Source organism: Rhipicephalus microplus, chromosome 3 (assembly GCF_043290135.1).
Source record: "Rhipicephalus microplus isolate Deutch F79 chromosome 3, USDA_Rmic, whole genome shotgun sequence".
Classification (NCBI taxonomy): Eukaryota; Metazoa; Arthropoda; class Arachnida; order Ixodida; family Ixodidae; genus Rhipicephalus; species Rhipicephalus microplus.
In genome coordinates this window covers 31834317-31855437 of record NC_134702.1, presented here as the reverse complement: position 1 = coordinate 31855437, position 21121 = coordinate 31834317, and the positions used below count along the sequence as shown (strand labels likewise).

General features: G+C 47.7%; 2 protein-coding genes across 3 annotated transcripts in view; one reads left to right on the top strand and one right to left on the bottom strand.

The window, feature by feature from the left end:
- The window catches only part of Plod (procollagen lysyl hydroxylase), a 150099-nt gene that overhangs the window by 52366 nt on the left and 76612 nt on the right, over window positions 1-21121 (top strand). The gene's annotated exons all lie outside the window — the stretch shown is intronic.
- Window positions 1-21121, bottom strand: part of LOC119177011 (immunoglobulin domain-containing protein oig-4) — a 49045-nt gene that overhangs the window by 13463 nt on the left and 14461 nt on the right. The gene's annotated exons all lie outside the window — the stretch shown is intronic.

Below are 21121 nucleotides of genomic sequence, written 5' to 3'. Positions count from 1 at the left end.
AAGCTGACGCTTCTCCAGACGCTCAATCTGAGTAACGTTTAATGTTTTTTTTAGATTTTGAACGTGAAATGAGCCAGAAAATACAACTGTTACGGTTGTTTACTTTGGCTTTGTTTTTCCAGACGCGAGGTGGCGCATCGTGGCGTAAAAGTCGTCCAGACGTGTTCCAATACTCGGACAGCTCGGTGCTGTCTTCTAAGCAGTCTGCGTAGACTGTATACGTGCTGTCTGAGAATTGGAACACAGCCTATATCTATTTACCAGAATAGCTATAGGCTATTGTATTCTGACGTTCAGCGCGACATTTTCCCAGCACGTGTGTTTAACAAAGTTATTTGGGTGAAGGACGACAGCTTGTTCTATCTGCGGAGACATCGTGAGGGGAAAAAAAAGTCTGAATTGTCCGTTTCAATTTTCACCCTGAAGTGCTTTCCTGCCACACCGCCGTTATTCTCGTTGTTCGGTTTAAACCTCGAATCGATACACCGCGCAAAACACTTTCGAAAGGTCGTCTCTCTCTCTCTCTCTCTCTCTCTCACACGCACACACACACTCTCTCTCTCTCTCTTTGAGGTTAAAGGTTTCCGCGTACGGTTTGCCCGCCGTTCGTCTTCTCTGTACGTCGTCGGCACATCATCTTCAACGAGAAAGCGATAAGTCCGCGGCGCGCAAACTGAAGCTCTCTTCCGGGCAAATCCGGCAGCATCCCGATCGAGAGAGCTGGTGCGCGCCCTTCAACCAACCTTTGTCCCATACCGTCGTCGTCGTGGCCGAGACCGACCCGGATGAAGATTGATAGGCTCGAATCGGACCGACGCTTGGCGCAATTATTTTCAATTCCTCTTCGATCCCGGGGTTGCTCGCTCTCGCTAATGGAGATTTCTCGCCCGCCGTTTTTCGTGTGTTGCCCCCCGCGGCTGCTGTGCACTGATGTGTAGTAGGACTACGTCGATGCCTTTTTTTTTTCGATCCCGTGAACCGGCCTTGTTTTGACAGCACTTGAGAATTCCGTCTCTATAACACTTAAGGCGGCGCCGCCGCCCCTATAGAGTGTTCCCTACATAGGAGGAACAAGGATTGTTCTCGGAAGACTAAGAAGAAGAAGAAGAAGAAGACACGGAGAGAGAATTGTTCTTAAGAACGAAGGAAGAGCTTTCTCGAGTATGTTGGCCTCGACGTACATACATATATTGTAGATATATAGTGATCTTCTCTATTTTTATTGCCCCTATTCTTCCACCTCCTATCCGTTTCTGGAGGCGATTGTACTACTTGAGTTTTCTGGGCGAGCCGACCTCGTGGTGCGCATTTTCCGAGAAATCGCTGCGCTCGTCGCCGTTTTTCGCCAGATGTGAACTCCCCGAGAAGAACAAACTCCACTCGTCTTTTTTTTTCCTCGCACGCGAAAGTGTCTGCTTATAGTGTAGAAAACGGGCAGCCTGTAGCGTGTTTTGTTTTATTTTTTTGCCCTGGAAGACTACAAGTTCGGCGTGGTGCTAGGCGTTACGTTGTAGAGAGCGAATTTTTGCTGAGCATTTTGGAGCGCAGACATTTATTTCGGTGCTATCGGGGCAAGCTTCGGAGAACGTGACTTGAGCTTTCAGATTACGTATAAACGCCGAACTTTACGGAATCGCGAAAGTGGCGTGTGGAAAGGGTAAGCTGAGTAACTCTTCGGGAAATTGTCTTCGAGTGGGCGAGTTTTCACTCCCGAGGAAAAACAAACAAACAAAAAAAACGTTGGAGTGAGTCTGAGATTCAAGTTGAAGTCGCAGAACATCAACGCCTTCGTGAGTGAGCCTGCCGTGGAGATGGCGTATGCGTCGTTTGTTGTGAGCGTCGCAGGCAGCGTCTCAAACGACACTGTCTTCGTCTTAGAGCTGTGCAGCATCGCACCGACTGCGACTGGCAGCTCTGTCTGTGGGTAGGAACAAAGAAAAAAAAGCGCGAAAGCTCTCCTCTCATTACTAGTATCAGTGGTATCACTCTTGTACTACTTTGTTCCGAGGTAGTAAGTTCGGCACCAATTTTACGACTACGTGGCGGTATTGCGCAGTGACAGCGTTGTACAATGCGACAGCAATGATACCAGAATGACATGTCACAGCTGCCTGCACTTTAGCCACGTCACGCTCTTGGTCTGTGGCACGAGAGAGCGGATTGGCCCTGTGTGCGAACCCTGCACAAGCGTAGTCTTGAAATGGTGTGATCTGTCACTTGCGAAATAGATCTGATAGAATTCACCCATTTTTTTTTTTTGCCTTCTACTTAATAGACTGGCATAACCTGTATCGCCGAACAAAATAAAATAAAATTCACAAGAGTGGTTAGCTGGGCAAGTTGGTAGGAATGCATTATGATAAACAGTGCGAAAAAGTGATAGTAAAGTGGACTCTTGTTTATTTCGCGCTGTTCATTGTAATGCAATGAAATTCAGCGAGGTCTACAGCCAAAAACCGTCGCACAGCGAAGCTGCAAGCGTGTCATATCACGTGCATCATCATCATTATCATCATCATCATCATCATCATTTTTGTTTTATTCATTCCTCGCCTGGCCACGTGACCCGTGTAGTGCGTACTACTACTACTACTACTACTACTACTACTACTACTACTACTACTACTACTACTACTACTACTACTACTACGACGACGACGACGACGACAGCAACACAGGGTAGACTTAGACAGGCTCGCTGTAAAATAGTGCGCTTCTAACTGCTTTCACCACCTCATCACGCAAGTCCTCATCAGGTCTCGTGCTGTTACGCGGGACAACGTCCTTGGAAGCCCCACAACAAGACATCGTAGAGCAGCACTATGATCGTTTCTCGGGCTTATTCTTTTAGAACAGCTTTCTGCTCAAACAAAAAGCACCAAAAGTACACAAAATCTAAACATCGCTGATGAAAACACTTTTTCGAGACTGATACGAAGTACGACTGTCATATCAGCTGCATAATCCTCTCAGAGATCGCTTCAGGCAAGCTCGAACAGTAAACTTCAGCTCTCCCGCATCTAAATTGATAACTCCGTTGTCAGCACAGCACACTGTTAGTTTCCCGCGTGTAAGCTCCGCACCGCGGAATGCAAGCATCGTTCCATTTCGCCGCGTCCAGTTTAATCCTGTAAAGGGTGCACCGCCACATTGAGATTCGCTTTGCGGTGAAGCTTTTCAGTTCGTTTTTGTGTGTGGAAGAAGTTTGGCCGCTTAATCATTGCTTTTGCAAAACGAAATTTTGGCGTATTGTGCGCAGCTTTTAAGCTCTTAGATTTCGGTCACAACGTCATCGTACGCTAAAAACATGCCGCCTGCGAGCGCACACAAATCTAGCCCTCGAAAGTGCGCCAACCGAATGGGCGTTTGTATGCGCCGTTGTGCAATAATTGACGCTCTCTCGATAGGCTTGACGGTGATAAACCGTTATGTAGCGGAAGGTACGCCGACCGAGTTTGAGCAGTTTCGCGTGGCTTACTGAGAGGCGTGCTGCGTATGGGCGAGGAGCAGTGACATCAGACGGTGCACAGCTGGCCTGGAAGCTCCTGGAATGACGTGTCACTAAAGGGCTGGTGCTTGACTCGAGTGAACGCACTCGTTAGTCCTTCCGTTTGTCCGTACATCTATCGGTCCGTCCATCTAACTGTCCGTCCGTCCACCTGTAGGTGTCTGTTTTTCTGTCCTGTTTTTCTGTCCTGTTTTTCTGTCCACCTGTTTTTCTGTCCGGGAGTTCGTAGCTCACGCTACGTATATCCTGGCATGGCAGAGCTAATCCACTGCTAGTGTTTTGTTGCCTGTCAATCGGATCACTTTATCGGGGTGACTCATCATTTCACGTAGCAACCATGCATTGTTTCCAAGTTGTTTCGTCGCCTGCAGAAATATAAGCGTTACCCTGCCGTACACGTGGATGACGGTCCGATTCCGTTCATGGAGAAAAGTACCAGTTAGAAGGGAGCATTGAGCAACGCGAAACAAAGAGAAAGAATGACAAACCGACCTTGGTGTAGTGAGCCTGTACTCCGATGTATACGTTTCGAGTCTCTTCTCCGTGTTCGTCAACACGAGTTCACGCCAATGCAAACGCTGTGATGGTGTTGGAAGCTAAAGTATCGTAACTAATTAAAAGCCTTGGACACTTCTAGTGTGCCGTCATTATGTTGGGCGTCGCTGTCGCCATTGGCCTGAAAAGAAAAAAAGCTGTGTTCACACGAATAGAGTATCGATATTCAGGTCTCTTGGCGATCAAAACCGATAACCTTTGCGTTCGTTTGTACTCTCTTTGTGTTTTTATATTCGCGAGTTGGCTTCTGGTTAGAAAACACCCAAATGCTATGAAGCCCGGTACCAATACTATACAAGGTCATTAAACTATATGCTGAATGGTTTGTGTAAAAGTGCATGTGAAGCATTTGTGTTATACGTTATCAGTGAGCGCTGTCGCTCAGTGGCAAGCGTGTACTACACACTGAGTGCTCTGCAAATTCGACTCTGTTTCTATGCAGTTGTGACATAAATGGACGTCATTGCTTAGGTGCTTGCGTTGAGAGAAAAGCAAGTGAAAGAGCGTAGGCACGTGGATGTCCCACTGTTCTTCGCAGCTAAACTTTATTATCATAGATTTATGCGCACATTAACGCAAAAAAAAAAAATCGCGCTTGGCCTATTATTACTTGGCGATTGAGGGCAATCTCTGGGAATCATAGGAAACAAAAATTTTTTGTTGAATCTTTGCTGCCGCACTGTCAACACAATAGGGGTGTCCTGAAGAGCTCGGTAACGATATATATATTTTTTCAAGAGTGGTATGAATGATCGTGGCGGCTGTTTGAAAGACGACCTTTCGAACTTTATAACGTTCAAAAGAGAATTCGGGGTGGCAAATTAGTGTTAAGTTTGATGAAAGCTGCCCACTCTTCGAGGTTCGTTTTTTTTTTTTGCTCTAAAGTGAACTCGCTTTACATATATTTTTTTTATTGCCTGTTCTCCGTCGTGACGGTGATTTGAGATCTAAGAACGAAACGGCGCTTGTTAAACAACGGTAATCAAGACATCCCGTTTTCGTAACCATTGTAATTTCTTGCGGTGCTTTCAATTGTCATTACCGTAATCATTTTTTGGGCAGGGGGTGGAGGACCCATATTCTATTGTCTCTCGAACCATCAGCAATCGAGTTTCGGCTCGATTCTCGAACTGTGATTTGAAATTCTCCAAATCTTTTGTGACTCGACTGACTCGACCTTTGATATGACGTCGCAAGTATATGTATGATAGTCTCGCGAGCTCGGAGTGCATTGCCTCGTCCGTTTCAAAGAACCTAATGTGAATCCGAACAATGCGTGTACGAACGCGCCGTCTATCGGGGGTGCTCTTGTTATTAAAAATTTCGGTGAAAGCGAAGACATAAAGTACTCGTAAAGTAAAGCGTTACAACGGGAATTCTTTGTGTTGCTGCTCCTCCTTTGAACCAAAATGATCTTCTAGGTTTTTATTTAGTGCCACCCCCCCCTACTTAAACCCTGATTCGAAGTATTCCATCGATACTGCTTTCTTTAGTGAGTTCTCTTCTTATAACGGTTGTTTGCTTGGTTTTTCGCGCTCTGACCCGTGACCGTGGGCTCGATTGGTTGTCAGTCGCACGTGGTCTGCTGTATGCGTGGTGGAAAATGCTTATCGGCACCGCGAAACGCGTCGAGGGGGACGTGTTTTTATTGCGTGTCGAACTCCTGCGGCCTTGTTTGTAGCATCCCAACTTTTTCACCTTTGTGCCTGGAGTGTACCGGGGACAAGTTTCTTTTTTTTGCTTTGTTTGATAAAGGTGCGGAAGCGAAATGGGCGCCGAAGAATGTTGGTCGAGAAAACAGGATCGTAGGAATCGTTTCTTTTTTGTCGTTTAGTATGTTTTTTTTTCCTTCGTAGAATTTCAAACAAAATTATATTTGTATATGTACGTATCTGACGTGTTGAAATGTTTCCTTCAGCGTGCGTAAGGTTCCAGGGCGGGTGTTATATTAAAGAGAGAAAGAGAGGGAAGATGCTGCTTTGCACTAAGACCTGCCTTTGTAAAAAAAAAATATTTTCGTTCCTTGTCCAACTCGGCTGCTTCCACTTCGTGGTCGTTTTGATTATTTTTTTGTTCATTGTGTAGCGATATTTCTTCTTTTTTTTTCTTTCGGAAGGATAAAAGGGATGTTTTTTGCCGTGCCCTGTATCGACAGGGACTTTTAAACACACTTTGCCAGCATTAAGAAAAACGTTGTCCTAGTTTATCGGTAGGGTATAAGATTTTCAGATAGCAGATAGAAGACGAAGGCTTTTGTCACCGCTAAAGAGAAAACAAAACCAGAACAATATAAAGTGTCGTGTGGAAGGGGCAGAGGCGTTTCCAACTCGCGCAGAGATGGCGTCAACATTAAAGCAAGGCATGGCGTGTTACAACATCAGCTCTGACGATAAAAATCAACTGGGCAACAATACGTCACGCACGTTTGGTAGCTATAATGCGATCATTGGTACTGTCTTATGATAAGCTCGTAAATAATGATGATCTGCTTTACGTGTTCCGATGATTATTACACAAAACGGCGGCAGGTATTATTTGCACATAAGCAGTGACCCCATGAATGTTGTTACAATGCCGATCGCGTTAAAAACAGCTTGCTAATCAAGAGTAATCCTTCAAGCTCCCTTTCTCTCAATCGAAAAAATCTCGGCTCAGATTGACTCAATTCTCGGTTTTATCAGGCGTGGTATGCCTCAAAACAGTGGTCTGAGTGCGTGCAAATGCGAAAGGTTGGTCCGTGTACCACTTACGCGATCCTCGCATAATTCGCATCGCCGGAATAATGCATTCCTGACCCAGTATGCTATAACGGCTTTGCGTTACTCTCCCCTCTGACTTAACGACCGCGTCGTTTGCACTCCTTTAAAGAGTGGGTAAGTCTCAACTGAAACGCATTAGGAGCTGCGTACCTGAGATGGAGCTATTCTTGTGCGGGACCGTGCGTACTACATGCGTAATCACGCAGTAGTCTTTCTGACCTTTATGTTGTCGTACCCGCTTCATTTAGTAACAGAATGTCTTTCTTTCTTTCTTTCGTTCTTTCTTTCTTTCTTTCTTTCTTTCTTTCTCTCTCTCTTTCTTTCTTTCTTTCTTTCTTTCTTTGCTATGCCATGCTGTACAGTTGCGCCATGTATCCCCCCCCCCACCCACCCTCGTGATGCAGACGGACCATAATTTAATTCGAGGAAATGTCCTCGTCGAACATCGTTTCTGAGTCGCTTTCGTAAGTTATCCCCGCCGAAACGCCTGCCACACAACCATACGCCGGCGCTCGAACGACGTCTTTGTTCATTTCCTGTCGTGCGCGACTCGCGGCATCGGTGACTCGCTCTACTGACATCTCTCTCTCTTTCTCATCACTGCGAGATGGGATCGCAGACCCCCGGCCCCTGTCATTCGGCGGCCGCAACGGCGCTCCCTATACCTAATTGCAGCCGCCAGCTCGTTCGCGATGCCCGTCAGCTCGAATCCCGTCGCCCCGCCCGAGGCGTCCGCCTCCAGGTCCGTCCACTTCGGTCTTTCCACTCGCTCCTTGCCCTTTGCTCCCGTCTCTTGGCTCTTTTATCTCCAGCAGTACTATACAGACTTGGCGTGGGCCAGTGGCTTTCGTAACCTGCCCGTCTCCACGTCAGTCAGAGCTTGGAAGGGAAACGATGTTTGACGGCGAGACCCCGGAGCAACGCAGTCAAGCTTGCAGTCTCTTGCAGTCTTTTTTTTTTTCTTTTCGTCTCGGTTCGCTTCCCTTTGGTTCGTATACATGATGCGAAGCCTTTCCTCGTGGGAATACAATCTTCCCACGCGTAGCCCCGCATCCCGTGGCTCCGTCCCCAACCACGTAGAAAAGAGCAGCCGCAGTTCACGTCCTTCGATCGCGCGGTCTTAGCCGCGGCGGTGTAGTAGTCTGGGCACCCTGCATTGATCGCCGCCAACGACGCTGGACGCGTGCCCTGCCCAGAGCGCTGGACCCTGGGTTCGCAGGGGCGATTTTCACTGGCAATTATCGCCCGTGTCTTTCCTTTCTCTCTTTCTCCCTCTTTCTGTGAGCCGTGTCCTTCGCTGGTACTATATACTCTGAGCTCTTCCTGCTCAGCACTGTACGCGCACTTTTTCACTTCTTTGTGAGTTTATTCACTCCCGGACGCGTTTACGGTCCTTTTTTTTCCTGCTTTATTTGCTTTTTTTTTGCGCGCCTATAAAGCAGTCACGTGGGTGTCTGGGTTCGTAAAAGTCGAGAATGGGCCTCCCGGCGTTAAGGAAAGAAAAGATGATAATGGAAAACGCACATGTCGGTCGCGCGTGTGTAATTGGGTCATTGCGACACGGCCATTGTTGCTAGTCGCGGCCAGCTGGATTCGCTGCGCGGCTTTCGAATGTGACCTTGGTAGGCTGAAGAGAAATGCTCAAATCAGTTGAGTTTTGTAATCTGTCGTTTCGAAACGCTCATTTCTTTTTTCTATCTTTTCGTCATTACAGGAATGTTGTTAAAAGCAATAACGAAGGTCAAGGATTTTGTTCTGAATTGGACTTCGCGCCAGAACAATGTTGCGCCACTCAGAAATAATGTGCTGTGATTACATCTATAAAATGTAAATGATTTGTTTCGTTTACACCTGGAAGAATTTTGCTTTATTCTCGACTGTAAATCGTAGGAGGTAAGCCAGTGCAGTAAAATTAGATTATTGGTGCGTGATTTAGAAATGTGTTAGTGTTTTTTTATTGGAGCTTCTGTCGCGTGCCGTTCTTTTTATTATTGAAAACGAATTGCGCTCTTGTAGGAAGTTTACAACAATGCGCCTCTTGCATTTTTTTAGTTGTTTGTGCTCGGCTGTTCCAATACGGATAGCCTTAGTGAAAAGTTTCGGTACTACTAGGAAAACACGCATGGTTGGCTGCTTTGTTTTTCGCAGCAAATTATATTTTTATTTTTATTACTATAATTGGTACCACCGTTAACACATTTGTGTTACACAAGAAACGAACGCAAGAATGAATTCAGCATTGTCGACCCGAACGCGAAACTATAAACTGCCATTTCTTGGCTGCTTTGGGTCTATAAATGCATGCGCAGAAAATTATTTCGGATTTCGTTGTTTTTTTGTTCATGATTTTTATTCTCCCGGAGACGTGGCGCTGTCCGGTTTCTGTGTTGATGCGTATTAACAACCTGAAGGGGGGAAAAAAGGTCGGCGTTTCATTGTGCGCTGCTTTCTTGTACGAAATGGCATTGTTCTCAACGTGATCTGGTTCTAACGATCATCGGCAAATGCAACGTGGTGTTCGATTCGCTTATTTTTTTTTTTGAGACGTACTTCCATCTCTCAGTAGTGCGGTGGGCGGTGCGGTTGCGAAGCTCTCGCAAGAGCGTCCCCAATCACTTGGGGGGGGGGGGGGGGGGTATTACGAATATGTTTCGGAGAATAAAAGAAAGTGTGAGATGCGCCCAGCGTTTGAAGGCTCGTAGTTGTCCTGCGAAAGCGTTACGCAACCGACGTTGCTACGTTGTTAGACTCCGCCCCCTTTTCGAAACTCCGGACGAACTTCGTATAGAAACGAGAAGACGGAATGTAGCACTGTTCGTGCCCTTGCGCAACTCGTCCGATAGCTTTGCGCAGTAGAGTATAGTTTAACTGCAACGTGGGCCATTTAGGCCTAAGCTCCGCCCGAATTCGTCGCCGGATATGAGACGGCGGTGCCGCTATTACGCCCTTTCGCAACGCTTCGTTTTAATTGCGAGCGCCCGCAGACCGGTCTGATAGTATCGTTACATTTCGCGCTGTGCCCTATGCGACTGGTACTTTGGGCTTCCCCTTCGCGGAATGTCCTTTAATTGGACCGAGACTTCGGCGTTGTTTCGTTTAATGTGGAAAGGCTGCGTAGGTGCGATTATACTGACTCTAAATGCGCTTTATACCTCCGGCGTGTTCTCTAATTGAATGTATGCGTTTCTTAAGCGTCCTAGTAGTTACTCCAGGCTGAATGCGTAATCTGCTGCCTTTCGCTGTGTAAAGGGACTCGTTATGATGTGCATACGTTGAGGCCATCACTAGAATTCAAACCTGGGTTGAACTATCTTTAAAAGAGTTTACTCGTCATGTTCCCGACGTGCTCCCGAGGTTCCTGCCCTGGTTGGGTGGTAGCCTTAAGTTACTCCAGATCATCTGGGGCTGCTCTGAGCAGACACAGGCACGGCACTAACACACACGTTGGGGGGTGGGGGGGGCAGTGGGAGGCGTGAGTGTCCAGCTCTGAACCAGCTGACTATCTAGCGCTAATCGACTAGGTTGAACGGGTGACAAGAGCATTTAAGCCCTGAACTAAAGCTCTGCCCACGAAGATGCCATGTTTCGTTCAAGTTTTTCTTCTGTTCTGTTACGAGGGGTCATTGACCTACAGATTGAGCGACTATTGCTTTGGAACTCCAAGTGATATCTATTCCTGTGAAACTTGTGGAAGTACGTAGTGCGCGCACCTAGCGATTTCCGTTCGTAGAAATCCCATCACTCCGTTTACCGAACTGTCCATGACGGTAATATTTGAGGTAAGCATGTAGGCTTTCTCCGGTACGTGTAGAATCTTGTTAGGTATGCATTCGCATACTCTGTGTACGACACGGGTGCTTACTTTTTTGCTGCGCGCTTATCGATTTACGGCTTCTTACGGCAAGTTGAGACGCGTGTGGTCTGCAGCGAGTCACAGCAGGTTGTTACGCCCGGCAGATTAGCAGATGCAGTGACGGTGAAGCGTTCGGTGAAGGGCATTCGCTCGCTCGGTGAGGCGTCGTTCCTTGCGCCATACCGGAGTCAGCAGTCGCAGGTTTCCCGAAAGTTTTTTAGCGATCTTGAGTTAATTGTTGCAATTACTTCTAGTTTTTTTCTGTTATTTATCGCTTCACTGTGAGCGTGAACTCGCGACGTGAGATGCATGAATGGATGACAACCCGGCGCCACATTTGATCTCTTCGGGCCGTTTCTTTTGGTCCGAGAACGATACTCTTCATTCATCTTGCGTGACTTCCACTTTTGTTTCAATGTCGCGAGCTCGTTGCTTTCATGTCATGCCGCGCCGTGGTGGTCTTTTGGCTAAAGGTACTCGGCTGCTGACCTGCAGGTCGCGGGATCGAATCCCAGCTGCGGCGGCTTCAGCATTTCCGATGGAGGCGGAAATGCTGAAGGCCCGTGTGCTCAGATATGGGTGCACGTTGAAGAACCCCAGGTGGTTGAAATTTCCGGAGCCTTCCACTACGGCGTCTCTCATAATCATATGGTGGTTTTGGGACGTTAAACCCCACATATCCAATCAATCAATCAATCAATAAATCAATCAATCAATGGTTTCGGGTCATGAACGGCGCGAGTGACCTTGTGAGCGTGACGTCATAGTGTAATGAATGGCGGCAGCGTCAAGCTTTAAAAAACGTAAGCGCAAGCAAAACAGATGGCATTAACCTGTTGGGCAACAATAAGTGTACGCTGCCACATAGTTGCATAGTCACACGTCAACATACATTTGTACACAGTCACATAGACATATCTGCGCGGTTTTACTTGCCAGAGCCACTACGTGTGAATGGGACACGTGCGCCGCGGAAATGTTGACCACCTGGTCTTGTCTTACGAGCGCCGACATGGCACGGTACACGGGCCTCCACCATTTCGCCTGCACGAAAATGGTACTGGCGCGATCTGTATCGAACACGCAGTGTTTAACGCGACCCTATCGAACCGGCTCTCGCAGCCAACCGTACACTGTTTTAGCCAACTATATTATGTTATAGCCAGATATATTCATCCACAGCCATCTATGTTCTGCGTGTCAAAAAAAAAAAAACGCACATTTCTCGTGAGCCAAGCCTCCAGTTTGACAGAGCTTCTATCGCAGAAATGGCCCGAAAGAAACATTGCGCAGGCGACGTCCCCGTGTATATAGTTCGGCGTTTTCCCCATCTTCCCGAGGGCGCGCCCGTTCCGTCTTCTCTGCCCGGGGCTGATTTATGGCGCTCTCACGTCGGCATCTTGAACTTTTGCGATAAAAATAGAACGAAAAAAAGACGAAAGGTTGAAGTAATAAGGGAACCTAACGTGGGTAGTACCGCAGTTCGCCATCGCTGTAAGGTTCTGGTGGGGAAAGGCGATCGTTAAATAAAAGAAAGCGCAGGCCGGGCGTTCCCTGCAACCCTTTCTCTTTACTTCGCTCGCCCTCCTTTGAGGCGGAGAGGGGACGAGATCGAAGCCAGCGTTCATCCGTCTGTCAGCCGCGCGTGACGACCAATCGTTCACCCTCGTAAGGCTACGGAAGAAGTCCCTCCCTTTCTCGTCTCTCTCTCTCTCTCTTTCTTTCTAGAGTCGGCGTCAGAACGCACTTGTAGGTGTCCCTAATCGGAAACCGAGGAGGACACCTACAATGGGTGCTTCTGCGCGCCTGCGAAGCTTCGAGTGTGACCTTAGTTCGTGGACTCGTCCCTGCGTACCATGGGATGATAAGTGTATATGTTCTGCTTCTTATCTCCGGTCCCCAAACGTGTAGCAAGTGACGGTAGTTTACGGCCTTTTTTCTTTGTTATCGGCTGCCAGGCCGCGCCTTCCGAGTGAGGTGTCCGGTCCCTGATGAGAAGGTCTCGTTATATTGCTTGTCTTTCCACCTCTTTTTTTTTCTTGTTTTTGTCACGCTTGAGTAAAAAGAAACAATAAAAGTTGTCTCTTGCGCTTCGTCCGCGTCTCTTGAGGCGTCTGCTATACTTAACGCTGCAAGACAGCGCAATCAGAGGGAAGCCACTGATGTTGCGGGAATGTATTAAAATCACGTAGGTGGTACCGCACGCTAGTGTCCCCGCAGCATGGGTTCTTGCGGATAGAGCATTTTTTCGCCTAGTCGAGTGCGAGCGAGGTCGCGGGTTCGATTCCGTGCTGCATCACGATGGGCTCATCACGATGAAGTGCATCAAACAAACAAACTTCTTAGATTCCGACAAGGCATTTTGTAAACTAAAATTTCCTAGAGATAAAGGCGCGTGTTTTTACCATTGTTAGCACTCATGTTTGGTCATGCGTGGTTTGTCCACAGTGCGTTATATTTTATGTATTTAAACGCACCCCTTCGTGTCTTTTGGTTTCATGAAATGGATTGTTAGATGCGCTACGTCTCTGTCGTTCTTGTCTGCCATCTTTGTGAACTTTGCAGCGCTGCCTTTTTATTCCATTAAAAAAAAAAGCCTGCATGTACTGCTTTGTTGAATTTTGGAGGAGCGAAATTTTTCAGTAGCAGAAATAAGTGCCAACTTAAATCAATATTTACGCCGCCTTGTTGTACTCTTAATTTGATTGACTTCTTTTCTGTCTCATTTTTTTAAACGCCGTAATGTCGCTTTTTTCTCTGCAAAACATTGCATCAATTCTTCCTTCGGCCATTGTGGGTTAGTGTTTCCTGTTCCGATATTAAAGGAACTTTTTTTTTCTTTCTCTCTCTCTGTCGTTTTCTTTTCTTCTCTGTCAAGCGTTGTGGTGATGGACAACGGCTATGGGGCGAGAATTCGAGGATGTCTGATTCTGGGTGGTCCTCAGTAAACGCTGTCGCTCTCCCCAAAGGAGGGCGTTAATTCAACCGAGGAACTCGTTTAAATCGATGAAACGGCCCGGCCCGACTGTGTCTTGGATGCCTGCACCGAATAGCGGAAAACGGGGCAGCAGAAAGCAAAGCACGGATCTCCCGGGATTTGATTGCGCCGTGCGAAAGTGTACTTTATGTTTTTTTTTCTTTTCTGAACGACTTAATTTTGTCCATTTACCGTTCTTTCTCCCCACGTTTTGCTGCAGCGTAGATTTTACCGTTTTATTTTTTTTTTTTGTTTCCACCGACTTCTTCCGGCTGAACTCGAAGTGCCAGATTTTGGTCACCTTTGCTGCACCCGCAAGCACTTCAGTTTTTTTTTCTTTGTTTCTTCCGAAAGTACCCGGCCATCGAAAAGGGGTTCTTACAATTGGTCTTCAGCGTTTAAGGCAACCTTCGAGAGCGCGACAACTTTCCGACATTTGTACAGTGGCGCGGGGCTTTGAGTGCTCTTAAACAAACTCCAACGACGGACTTAGCGCCCCACTCTTTAAAGAGCCTGACCGCGGAGGGCGCAAGTGGCGAGAAAAAAAAGTACCGTATGAATCCGTACGGTAGCCGCACGCGTTACACAGTGTAGCAGCCCCAGTAGTTGCGAATGAAGTGATCTCCCTACTCGCGTGGCATAAAATGACACCTGTCTCCGAGTCGTGTGACAAAAGGGAAATCTATGCAGCTTTTCTGCATCCGGGCCGTATGGGTGTTCGTGTTTAGGTGTACCTTTTTCTTTGTTTTTATAGTATTTCATGCATGCTTTACTTATCATTTCGTGATGAAATTTCAATTTTCGTGCAGACAGTAAGCATCTAAACAATCGACGATAAAGTGTTGCAGTTTTATATATTCTACAAAGTTGTTCTGGTCCCACTTTGTCACGTTATTTCGTGTAGGATTCTACTTCTTTCGTTCGCAAATAATTTGGGGACTTTGGTGGTGGTAAACATCGATAAAACGTTACCTTTTAATCACGTAATCACAAGTGTTTTTCTAGCTTCTAATATTGCTAATATATGCGGAGATTGCGTAAGATGATTGTGATTTCTGCACTACGCGAGCTCTACATTCATTTGCCGTGTCTTCGTTAAAGAAAGAAGATCTGGCGCATAGTTGAAGTCTTAACGGGTCCAACTTTGTTCGAGAAATGGCGAGGTATAGCGAAAGTTATCGGATGAAAGGATCGCAACCTCGTCGGTTATAGCTTCGTGATCCTTAACCGTGACGTTCGCAGAAGGGAAGAAAACCGGCTAATGAGATGCGTTCGCAGGCACGAAGTGAGGCCCACAAATCGGTATACACGTTAGTAATTTGATTGCCACGCGTTTGAAAAAGACGCATCCAATGACGTACAAGGGAGGAAACCACGAAAGAGGCGAAGGGGGATTCGCACTGAATTTTAACGAAGATATACGGCGCTGCTCTTGTACGAATGATTGCGGTACGCCGTTCGAGCGCTCGAGGGTCGGGGAACCTCGACGAGATTTCGCGGAACATCGACACATGGTTCACACAGTCAGTTGTTCAACGTCGTTTCGTTCGTTTCGTTCGGCACCCTTTATGTGCGTGACTTCCTTTCGTCTATCCGCTTTCTTCCGCGCGACCATCGAAAAAGCCTTGCAGAAGCTTTCGTCGATGGTGAGCGCCATAAGAAGGGATTAAGTTTAACCGCGTTTCGGCTCTCCGCGGAATTGGCCATCGGCCTCCGCTATATGTACGTTATATACTCGGTGGGCGCCGAACAGCCGTTCGATGGCCTTTGCCGCAATGGTTCTTGTTTTCTTTTCGCGTTGGACTCGGCCCCGCTGTTGGCCCGGCGAAGAAGAAAAAAAAAAAACTTAGTTGGGACTCTTCGCCGGCGTTGGTTGCTGCGCGCTATAGATTGCTTACTTTGTGTTACGAGGCGCAGTTCGGTTCGGATGGTCGTCGTTTGGACCGCAGTAAACACCGACGTTGGCGATATGGAAGGGCAGCAAGCAAGGCGCATCGTTCGCTGCCCGCTACGGCGGAGGAATTGCGCGAAGTCCCTCCTCGAATGGTCGAAAGTTAAACAAAGATCGAGAAAAAAAAAAAGACGGTTCGTTCCGCTTTCATGTATACAGTGCGCGTTGTTGGAGGAACGGCAAAAAAACCGACGAATGAACTCGGTGCATCGATGATACGAGAGAGCTGGGCGTGTTGGCAATCTATGTATAGATGGATTCTACAGGATACGGCACGTAGCTGTACGGTGGAAGAGTAGAAGTAGACACAGAGGAACAAACACTGTCGTGTCTTATTTTTCCGGCCTGTATTAGTTTCGCGCAACGATGAAAATACAGAATGCGGTGGCGCTCTTCACGTTGTTGTACTTACGGTGTCGAGGGAACAGAGAGAGAAAGAGAGAGAATTGGGGCGCTTCGGGATGAGATTTTCGAAACTTAATCAGAATGCGTTTGATCCTTCTTCTTCATTTCTTTTTAAATCGTGAAGACGAAGAAGGCGCGTAAGGTTCGGGTTGGTGCCGGATATTGCGTGCCGCGCGATACGCACGAAACAGCCAAAACTAAGCTTATATAGCATACGCGCAGAAACGCAGCGGACCGCGCGATTCCTCCGCGTCTATAGCGCGGAACATGAAAAGCGCAGCCAAACACACATAAGCGTCGGGAACGGCAGCAAGAGAGGGACAGCACAATGGTGAACGAAGTGACACATCAGAGAACAAAGAGCGAAGGGACAAGAGAAGTAATAATAATAATAGAAAGCAGCGAAAGTGAGCGAAAGTGGTTGAAAGGAGGGAGCGGCGGCGTATACGCGAAATGGCTTAGAACTGGAATGCACAGGCGACGTCGTTCGAAGGCATGCGTATACATGCGTGCATTAACACGCTGCGTTAGACACACTCGGCGGGTGTAACGGTTCTAGGTTCGGCGTCTCAAAAGAGCGCGCGCGAAATTGAAAACGGAGAGCAAGAGACAAAGAACAAGAAGAAGGAGAAAAGGAAATACACCACGAAGCTTGACACTATATGAAGAGCACTATACAGCGTGATGGAAAAATTCCAACGCGCACAGGGCGTCCTTGCGGGCGGTGAGCAATGAAATGGAAAAGGCAATTTCGGGGGGCCGTGAAGCCGCCGACCCGGAACCGGAAATGAGACCGAAGGTTCCTCCCCCCAGCCCTCTCAGCCCGCATCATCCTTCCTCCTAACCTTTTTTCTTGCCTTTGTATCGGTCCCGTTTCTCGCCGTATATCACACGTGCACCCTGCTTTCCTTTTTTTTTTTGTTTGCTCAAAAAATAATTACGGACGTTACATGGGTGTTTCTGAGAAGGGCAACGCTTTAGTGTGCGCTTTGTTGTTGGTTTGGTCGTGTTCAGTTCAGTGGAAAGGCATGCATGCAAACAGATAGCGTAAGCTAGCGGAAGTGCGCACGCACGCACACGCACACACACACACGCACACACACGCACACGCACACACAAACACGCACACGCACACACAAACACACACACACACGCACACACACACACACGCACACACACGCACACACACACACGCACACACACGCACACACACACACACACACACACACACACACACGCACACACACACACGCGCGCGCGCGCGCTTACTTACTTACTTCACTCATTCAGTCACTCAGTCAGTCACTGACTCACTCCACTCAATCAGTCACTCATTCACTCATTCCACTCGTTCACTCACTCAGTCAGTCATTCACTCACCCACTCACTAATTCACTCACTCCACTCACTAATTCACTCACTCCACTCATTCACTCACTCAGTCAGTCACTTATCACTCACTCACTCACTCCACTCAATCAGTCACTCATTCACTCATTCCACTCGTTCACTCACTCAGTCAGTCAGTCACTCACCCACTCACTAATTCACTCAATCCACTCACTAATTCACTCACTCCACTCATTCACTCACTCAGTCAGTCACTTATCACTCACTCACTCAGTCAGTCACTCACTCACTCCACTCATTCACTCCAATCACACATGCACTTCTATCTCGCACATGCGCTCGCACGTGTGGACATCCTCCTTGCTGCACACGATGACTTGAACGTACGTAAAGAAAAAAAATGTAAGAGCACTCGGAAAGCGAACGCATGCACTAAAATAAGCAGACTCGCGCTGTCCAGCTGGGTACCCAACTCCCTGTTTGTTTTCTTGTCTTCCCCTGTTTGCCGAAGCCATTTAGCGTTAGCGATGTGCATATATTGCGGCTCAATGAAGAGACGTACGCTCGCTAATCTCTGCGCTGTATTTACTCTTTCTCGAGTGGATGCATTCATGTGTGTGCGCCGGCTGCACGCTCGCGGCCCCTTGGTCCCGCCGCGGCTTGCTAAACTTTCCCGGAGGCGAGAACTGGCTCTGTCGCAAGCGTCGGGAAAAAAGTCGCGCGAGCGTGGCTGTTTCAGGGGCTTCCCGCGTGTAGAAAGCCAAGCTGACGATGCCGGCCGGCTATAGTCGGGAGTTTTGTCTTTTGTTTGTCGCTCAGATCTGAATTTCAGAGCAGCTGCGCGTGATCGATGCGAGAAAGCCGCGCTGAGATTGCGCGCATAAGTATCGAGCGGTCTCCTTTAAAGAACACAGGGGAAAAAAATCACTTGGAAAACTTCGGTGCGTTCTTCTGAATGTGGAAAAAAGTGTAGTTGCGAGAAAAATGTTTAGAAAAAAAGGACGAGAGGAAAAGAAAGGAATTTGGGATTCGAAGTAAACGGAGATACAGTCGTTTACGTGGGATGATGACCTTATTGCCATTAAAGGTGTATGTATGTATGTATGTATGTATGTATGTATGTATGTATGTATGTATGTATGTATGTATGTATGTATGTATGTATGTATGTATGTATGTATGTATGTACGTACGTACGTACGTATGTATGTATGTATGTATGTATGTATGTATGTATGTATAGAGATAGATAGAAAGAAAGAAAGAAAGCTGGTACACGCAATAAACAAAGAGAGGGAGAGAACGAGTCATGGCACAGAAAGAGAGATGGCGTGAGATCCATACGTAGGGGGAGATACCACATAGATGGGTACACCCAACTGCAAGAACTTGCGGTTCTCAAAACATTCTAGAAATCTATATTCTCTCTTTGTCCGGGAACATATCCTCCAAATAAATGTTCAAGCCTGTTGTTGGTACTGCAACATATACAGCCACCAGCGAGTAAAATCATCGCGTACTAATAGAGCCTAAGCTCGCATCTGCTGTAGAGCCACCGTCGCATATATATTTTTCTTTCTGTTGGAAGTTTAGTATGTACCGCGCAGGATCCAGATATACGACTACATCGTGTGCGTTGCTAGGACTCACCGTGCTCTACAGCGAGTGCTTACCGAATTTGAAAACTTCTCCGAAAGTGGCGGATATTATTCAATTCATGGCAACAAGTGAAAGGAACAAACGAAACATTATACGGCCGTTATACGCTCCCAAGTCACGTCGAATCGCTCTTACATTTCGAAGATCCCGACATATTAAGAAAGCGAGGGAAACAAGGTTGTCTCGGAGTAAGACGTTTGGTTAGGTAAAAAAAGTCAGTGTGAGTTGAAAGGAAAATGAACGAGCAGCGTGGTAGTTGCTCCCACGTGGCGTCTCTTTCGGTTGTTCCTTGTTTCATCTGTCCATTCCATCGAACACGGGGAAGCATGGGAGAGGGAATAAAGGATGGGGATGGGACGACGCCGAAGGCACCTCGCTGACCGAGTATTTGAGGTCGCGTGCTTGGGGCTTATAGGGCGTGCATTCCTTTGCATCTCTTCGTCTTATCTACGTGGTTCACTCGCTCCTGACCGAAGGCAATCTCGCGGTTTTGCCCCCCTCCTTTTTGTTCACCGGCGCGGCCGGGTAATCTCCCGAAGCACGCGGGCGTTCCTGTGGTAACGAGCTGCCTTCGGCTCTCGTCTTTTCCTCCCAGCGTGTGCATCGATGCTGCAGCCGTCAGCATCGGAGGTCTCCAGCGGCCTTGCCACATACACGCGATCGAGGCAGCCGCAACAGCAACATCGGAGAGGCGTCGCGCGGTGCTTCGCTTATTGGCTTATAATGCTCGCCAAGCAGGCTCGCCTGCCAGCCAAAGGGTGCTGCCGCGCCCAGGAAAACCGATGTTTACCGAAGGAGGAAGGAGGCTGTGGGCGGAAGCGCTCGGGTGGTTTGAAGGGAATGGCACTTGGCAGCGCCGCCGCATTCGAGTAATAGGCGGTTTGCCGACCTTGCTGCGCCGCCTCGTGGCGTGTATACGTGTGCAGGGTTTAACGCGACGCGTTCCGCCAGCTTCCGCGATCAACGGGAAAAGATGGGGATCAGGATGGGGATCAGCTGCGCGAATGTGGTAGTACGCCCGGGGAGATTTGGATGGGTGAGTGCGAAGGAAGGCTGTATATAGGGTGCGCCGACGTTATAGTGTAGACGATGTTGCACTGCAGACGGATTCAGCGTTCGCTTGCGCCGATGGTTATGGCCTTTATGTGACGGGGAGTTATGATGATGATTGTGACGTTTTGATAACTTTCCGTGCTTGCCGATGCTGGTACACCATCCGCGAATCGGCCACGTGTACGGAAAAACGTTTGAAATACCGATTGTGTGCACTACTTAGAGTACAAAGCCGTTCTATTCCAACAAAAAAACTACAAAGAAAGGAGTAGGCCGAAAGTAAATCTTCAAATTTTCCCATAGCTGTGACAATACCTCATCTAATTGGCGGGCGCAGAGGCGCTGCGTTAAAAAAATACAGATGAAAAAAGTTGGAGGTTGGGTTGCAAGGTTCAGCACTTCTCTGATTGCATTCTCGTCACTACTTCTTCCGGAAACTGTCTTGTATTTTATTTTATTTTACTTATTTCGTGATGCAGGTCAACCGATACTGGTGAACGTTGTTGACGTCATCCCTCTCGTTAGTGCTTATAACAACGCTGGTGTTTACGGCGCAGCGCTACAGTATCGCATGCCCGCGTACTAACCGAGTTTAATTGCGCTCTCGCGGGCCTATGTGTACCGTATCGATTTCGCAACGTAACCTGGCGACGTTGCAGCCGACTCGTCTTCTTTTCAGAGAGAATTTATGTGCAGCGATTGTGCTTAACAATTTCGCCCCATTAGAATCGCGTCCCGCGAAGTGCGCGTCAGATATAGCTGCACCCGATAGACGATCAAAGGCACCAGTTCAAAAAAGTCTCGTCCGAGTTAGCGTATACATGTGCCGACGCGGAAACGAGAAAGGTGAGCTTGAAATGAATTGACCCGCGTCATCTATAACGACGCGCGTTTTCTGTAGTTGCTTTCTGTAAGCTCGTCGTTGCTAAGCGGGAACACGCAAAAAAAAAAAAAAGGATAACGCTGATGGAATTCAAGGACGCTGAGACGGGAAACCCGACACGGAAGTTATATGGTTGCCATGATTCTGGCCGCCTTGCTGAAACCATTA